This window comes from Momordica charantia, assembly GCF_013281855.1.
Source record: "Momordica charantia cultivar OHB3-1 chromosome 6 unlocalized genomic scaffold, Mcharantia_2.0 BLBB01000006.1, whole genome shotgun sequence".
NCBI lineage: Eukaryota > Viridiplantae > Streptophyta > Magnoliopsida > Cucurbitales > Cucurbitaceae > Momordica > Momordica charantia.
The window spans coordinates 14,961,293-14,968,880 of NW_028275164.1; positions in this window are offsets into that span (position 1 = coordinate 14,961,293).

Below are 7,588 nucleotides of genomic sequence, written 5' to 3' on the forward strand. Positions count from 1 at the left end.
ACATTTGGACACTAATCATAGGTTGAAATAGACACATGAGATATTGAGAATTAAGCACATGACTATAGGTTAACTTGTCACTTGGAGACACTAAGCAAATGGGAGAATTTGACACATGGGGTTAGGGTTACATGTTTCTTTTTGACACCTAAGGTTGGGCATCTAATTTGGATAATGTTCATAATAAACATATATTAATTATTTCATGAAATTTTATATTTAGTGAAATGTTTATTTGTTAATTTAAATATTTGTTATTATTTTTTTATATTTATAATTTTTCTAGAAATATTCATCGACATCAACGTTTAAACCTTGGTTGTAGGGCTAAAAAACAAACCATTCAAATTCTGCTGGTTACTACTTGTGCTCTCTATGTAGGAATTTTTGAAGAACTCCGCATGGCTCACGTGATGCTTCCCCACATTCGATTTCTCTTTTTGCTTGCTTGAAGTGTGCATTGTTGGATTTTTCGTGGAATGAAGTACTAACATTTTGTAGCACAGAGGAGTCCACGAAAAAAAAAGTGCTGATTGGAGAATATTTACAAAGAGAGAATTCCCACAATTCACATCTTAAATCCAACAATAATGATGAGTAAAATTTATTCTAGAGAACACTCACTCTCTATTTTTCTTTTACAGATATTTTCTCTCTTGTTTTTTTATGGTAATGTCATCCAACTTCTATGAGATGGGGAGGGAGAGAAGGGGATATATAGAGATGAGGAGGGGAGCAGTTATGTAAAGACTCGACTTTTTGAACTTAGATTAACTAGAGACGTTACTACATGCATGATTTCAACATTTTAAATTCTTTCAAACAAAATAAAAATGTCATAGCGAATACATCATACGGTAAATTTTAGGAAGGAGAAAAAATAGACATAATAACAAAATATGATTTCATTGAATTGAATTCCTCAATATGGATACATAACTACCCACCTATTTATTTACGAAAAATTCATAATCATAGTAATAGAAAATATAAATCAAATAATATAATTCCTAATAATAAATCTAATTCAAATAATGTCTAATATGAAACCCTAGGAAATTGTAGATAAAAACCCTCCCACTTAAAGAGGACCCCTAACTGTCAATTCCTAAAACCCCAAATCAAAAAGCACAATCCCAAGGAAATATTAGATGAAGGATTACCTTGATGATCGAAGACCAAGAGGTAAGGAGAACTGATTCCCTACTCAAGGTTGAACACTCCACAAGAAAGTTGGTCAAACCTAGCTTGAATATTTTGAGTTTGCAACCTAGATCAAGAATTGCAAAATTGATGAATCCTTAGTCATCACGCTAAAACACTCAAATTCATTCTGTAACTTAATTGTTCTGTTCACAAGATTAAATTACTAATCTCAAAGGAGGCTAAAAGACTATACTACCCCCAATTAAAGTGACATAGTTTATTTAAAAAAAACTGAAATTAATAAATTCAATGCCACATCATTGGTTAAAAATATAAAAGCCTAAAATAATATAAATAACAATTTTAAAATAATTAACTTTGTTAATACAAAGTTTCTTCTTTTTCTTCTCGTATCTTTATTTGGCACAATGAATAAAGTTTTTTTTCCATCTTTATCCTATTGATGTCCATTAGTGGAGCTTACTACTGTTTGAATGTGAGAATCAAATGCTAGTTGTAACGGTTTGGCCCTTAAATGAGTGATTGGTTTCTTTAAAATAGAAAAAAATTCTTTTAAGCTAATTTAAGATATTATTAATAATTAGTTAATAATATATTTAATTTAATTTCTAAAGATATTTATGTCATTGATTATAAATTAATTATAACTCATTAAAATTAATATAATAAATTTAAGACTAAAAATAATTTTTTAATTATAGCAATGTATCATGATTATTAATTGAATACTCAAATAAATATTGTAGACACCGTTATTGGTCCAACTAATTTTTAATTATTTATTATTATTATTATTTTTAACTATTTTCATTAAAAAAAGATTACTTTATTATTGTTTATAAGTTAAAGTTTTAATTTAAATTAAAAAAAAGGTTTTCTTTTAAAGATTTTGATTTTATTAATAAAATTACAAATTTAAAAATAAAGATTTTATTTTAAACGTTTGATATTAATAGTTTTTTTTTCTCCCTTTGGTTTTTTCTTGGTCAAGGTTCAGGTGTCATTCCCTACGTTTTCCCTTCTTTTTTTTTTCTCTCTGGTTTTACTTGACTCACGCATGTTATTGTTATTTTTTTGTGTATTTAAAGGACACATAGAGACACAGAGAACAAGTACTAGACCCTTAGAAAAATTTAGTTTTATTCCTCTCTTGAAAAAGGGTCACCTTCTTCTTCATCTTCTACCTCTCACCAGTCCCTATTTCTCTCTCTACAATAAACTCCAGTAACTCATCCTGTAGGACCGGCGAGCATACACGACCAACCCACGCGAAGCCTTGATGACCTCCACAACCAAGCAAAACCCGACGAAAACAAGATTCACAGATCATTGCTGGTAGACGGTATAATCTGATGCTGTTAAAGTTTTCTTAAAAAACAAAAAGGTTTAAAGTAATACTTTTTAAATACGTTTTTGAAAAATAGTAAATGATTTTGATAAATCATTTTCTTTTTTTTATAAAAATAGTTTTTTTCTTTTTGGTAAATAAAAGTTAATTTTGAAAAGGAAATATTTTGTTTTAAGCAATTTTTTTAAATGCAAAATAAATAAAAGGTTTTTTTTTTCTAAAAAGGAATTTGTTTTAAAATAACATTTTATTAAAGTAATTTCTTTTTGAAAAAGTGTAAAGAATTTTGTAAATAGATTTAAAATAAATTTCTTTGAATTAGTAAAAACTAAGTTTAAAAGAAAAAAAATATTTTTAAGAAAGCTATAAAATTCAAGTTTTAGGAAAATAAGTAAAGGTAAAATCTTTTAAAATAAGTTTGTTAATTATAATTGTTGGAAAGAATCTCAACAAATAAATTTGTTTTAAGTAAATTTGATTTATTTTGTTAAATTTTGAAATAAAAATATTTCTTTTAAAGAATCTCTTTAAATTTGAAATAAATAAAAAGTTGTTTTTATTTTTTGTTTTAATTTAACAAAATTCGTCTTTTTTTTAGTTTTAAAAAATAAATTAAAAGCTTTGTTTTTGTAAAAGAATACTATGTTTACATTTTAGGATATTGGCATGGTAGTAAGGTGTTTGGTTTTTAATATATCGGCCCAAGTTTGAGTCTTTGAATGCCTCATTTTATTATTGTTTTTACTAAATAGTTATTTTAAATAAAAGATTTCGTTTGGAGTTTTTTTTAACAAAATTCAAAAATTCAAAATTTGTATTTTAAAAAGGAACATAGCTAATATCTCAACGTGGTGGCACATTGGTGAGATGTTGAGTATCAATACTCATGTCGCCAATATTCTCGAGGTGCTTAATTTTCCTAATGGCCTTCGTGCCACTCATACCTATTAATTCATATCTTATTACAAAATGTGAATTAATATAATATGAGACATTTAAAATAAAATAAAAACATTTTTTTTGGACCAAATAAGATAATATGATGATTTTTGACAAAATATGGTACCGTTTTCGAATGGGTGTCGTATGATGCTAACACCTTTCCTACGTTCAGTCGACTCCCGAACCAGAAATTTTGTTTTCGTAGACCAAGTTTTTTTTTTAAATAGGTGACCAATCACACCTCGTAGATGATTGGTGGCGACTCCAAACCCTTATCTCTAAAGAGATATTTCAGGGGATGACGTCGGCCGCTCCGCGTTGCGATGAAGTTGTGACAACTTGGCGACTCCGCTAGGGACCTTGAGAGTCAAGCCATTATTTTGTCATTTATTACCCGTTATAAAATATTTTGGTCCATTTTTTTATTGCATATATTGTCTTTTAATTATTGGCTTTTATTTTTGCATCATTATGCATTACACACAAATCCACGAGCCTCCTACCCGGGCTTTACCTTTAATATTAGATCGGAGACTGAGTAGTGTGACCTTCGTAGAATTTTGGTTCCTGCCAAAGCATATGGAAGATTTGGGGGCCATTGTCCTCTAAGATGCATTAGTACATAACTTCACACCATATTCATATTGCATTTTATGTGAGTTGTTATGTTGTTCATGACATATTGTTTTTAGGGTTGATTTGGAGCTTTAACCATAAGGTTTTAAAATTAACCATTTTTTTTAATAAAAAATCATTTAGCTTTTATTTATTCCTATTTGTTCATGATTTATTTGTTATCAACATGCATGTGCATCACATTTATTTTACTTTTTGAGTCACATATTTAGTCTACTTCTAAGTGAATTTAGAAGTGTTGTCTTTCAAAGGGATTCTAAACATTCTATGTAGGCACGCCAAAAACTTTCAAGCTTATTCACTTCTATCAAAAACTCAGGAGTTCGGCTCTATAACCCTAGTGTTTAATTTTATGCATATATTCATGTTTATCTCTCTTAGGGTGAATTAGAATCTACCATTACATTTGCATGCATTTGGAATGTATTAATGATTGCATGAAGTATTTATCACATTCTTGGGGCAGTTTGTAGCATATTTAGATAATTTTTTTTTCTCCTCCAAAGAAAATAAAATAAAAAAAACTTATCCTGTTCATGCATCATTCTGCATGTCCATATCATAAATTCAAAAAATATATATTTCTATCTTTTGTATCATCATTTTACATGTCTATATCATAAATTAAAATTTATCGTTCTAATGCATCATTTCATATGTCTAAATATATATATTAAAAAAAAGCAATATTTTCGCAGGCATTGTTTCGCATAATTCCCCTAATTGATGATCCAACATTCGCATCCCATCGTCTCATGCATATCAATTTCTATCTTAAAAAATCAAAATCTATGCATTCTCCATTACATCATAATTAACACGAACTGTTAGAAAAATAGCTCAATAACTACATATTTACTATTCTTTATATACAAGGTATATAAAACAGCATAACATGGAAGAATTTAATGCTGAGCTAAAGAATATTAGAGACAAAATCCACGAGCGATTCATGGAAGAATTTAATGCCGAGCTAAAGAAAATAAGATACGAGATTCAAGAACAGGTCATGGAGGTGCAGAATTTAGAGCTAAAGCAGATGAGACAAGACATCGATAAAATTCAGGAGCAAATCACGGAAATTTTCAATGTCTTAAATAATATTGTTATAATTGGGGACATTTCTCAACCTAACAATTTAGTCGAACTTCGTAATAATTCATCACCTAGGGTAGACCCACCTCTTTGTCAATCAACAGATGGATTCCCCCAACATAGTTCGTCATATGACGCTCAGCTTTCTAAGAAAGACCAACAAGCTCCTACAATTTGTCAGGTTGAGTTTGCATTCCAAGATGGTCAAACATCAAAGGCCAATTTAAAAAGTAAAGAAAAAGAAAATGTTACCAACAGAAATGCTGAAGAAACTACAGGGAAAGAATATGCTCAAAGATAGGGAAAAGAAACAGAACAGCTGCCAGTGCCTTTAATTAATAAAGAGCCACATTCTAAAACGAATAGAAGCTCTGTTAAAAGGAAAAATAAAGTCGAGGCAGTAATCTCGAAGCGCAAGTGGATGCACCAGCAAAGACCTACGATATACAATAATCCATATACAGTACCTATAAACTCATTGGCTCTACAGTATGACCCACGACTAAGGTTGCCAACATTACCCGATAATCATAGTAGTCGGAGGCAACTAAAGCGAGAGAGCTTCCATCCGATCCCAATATCCTACACTGAGTTGTTATCCCAATTATTTCAAGGTAATCTATTAGTTCCCGTACGCGTAGAGCTATTGCAACCACCTTATCAAAAGTGGTACGACCCGCAAGTCCACTGTGATTACCACGCAGGAGTTGTAGGTCATTCAACTGAGAACTGTACTTCACTAAAGCATAAATTGCAAGTTCTAATGAAGGTAGGATGGCTAAAGTTTTCAAAGGAAGATGGTGAATACATGAAGCACTAGAATCATGAGTGTACAAGATTATCAAAATCAATGTTGAGCTATTACTTTGCATTATCAATGAAGTTTATTTCTTCTTTGAAATCATCTTTGAGATTGCTTGCTAGTGTTAAAACGGCAATGAAGCTTTAGTCACCCATGATTTAGCTAAGTACTTGTAAAAAAGAATGTGAGTGTGTGGAAATTGAGCTATTTTTCTTAAAAAAAAATCAAAGTCATACATTCACTTATGCATCACTCGTATCATATCATTGGTGAAAAAAAATAGTTTTATTTGAAAATGCTCTCAATAAAAAATTACATGATTTGAGATTTTCAATGATAATTTTTTATATGGTCTACTCTTATAATTCTTGTTAGTGGAGACCTAAGCAAGAATCATAAACCAACCATTGTAAGTCACTTGGAGGAAACGAAAAAGAAGTGAAAAAAAAAAGTTCTGAAAAAAGAAATGAAAAATGGGAAAAAATGAAAATGTGAATGTCTTCAAGGTCCTTAATGAGATATAATCTTTTTCAAAACTCAACCATTTTTCTGGACTTTGTTGTCGGGCTAAATCCGTAACTCAAACCAATTTTATCTTGGTCTTCCTATTGCTTCTCATGTGATAACTAGGAAACCATCAAATTTCATACTGGGGCAAGCATGCCTATTAAGGTAAGAAACCAAAATTACTCACTCCCTGTAAAACCTTGAGCTTGACCTGCTTTAAGCCTAATCTACCTTGAGCCTAGCCTACCGATATATGGTAAATATAGTCAACATTGAGAGTTGACCATTTACTGCAAAAAGTCAATTGCTCAGCCCGTCACATACAATTTTTGTGATGAATATCAATATTTGCCTACTTACCATAAAAACTTTTTACTAAGTCTGCCACATCTAATTACGTGGTAAACGTCCAAAAATCCACCTAGTGTTACCTTGAGAACTTTGAAGGTAATGAAATAACATTGAACTCTTATGATTTGCTGCTTCATGAATCAGTACTTTTGATTGCACAAGTATTTCCCTATTTTGACTTATTTTATTTATATCTAAAATTTTCTTCCCAAATCTATCTCAACTTTGTTCTTCAAGCTTAATCCTTCGTCTAGTTTTCTTTTGAGTAAAAAAGTGATTCCAAGACCGAGGATAGTGATTTTGAGAATTGGGAAGTTAGCGACCTGACAAATAGTCTCAAGATATCAGTCTCTTTTGATGAGTTTTTTTTGGGATAATTTTCATCATGATACTGAACCAGCATTGGCAAATAAATAATTTGAAACAACGGTCAAGAGGGCAAAATGCGACTTATGCTTGATCAACATTTTATATGTGATTGCACCATATTTTGTTTCTAAAAAAGATTATGTCCGACCAAAAAAAAAAGGAAAAAAGAGAAAAAAAAAAGAAGAAAAGGTCGTGACAATCTTTTAGTTCAATGACTCAGGCAATCAATATAGATCAACAACTATAGTTCAGGCTTCAAGGTCCTCTTTAAAAATTTTCAAACTGGGGCAAAGTCGAGAAATGCTATGTTGGGGCAAAATGGTAACTGCATTGTACAAAGCTTTGAGACAAAGGCCGTCGTTAGACTGAGA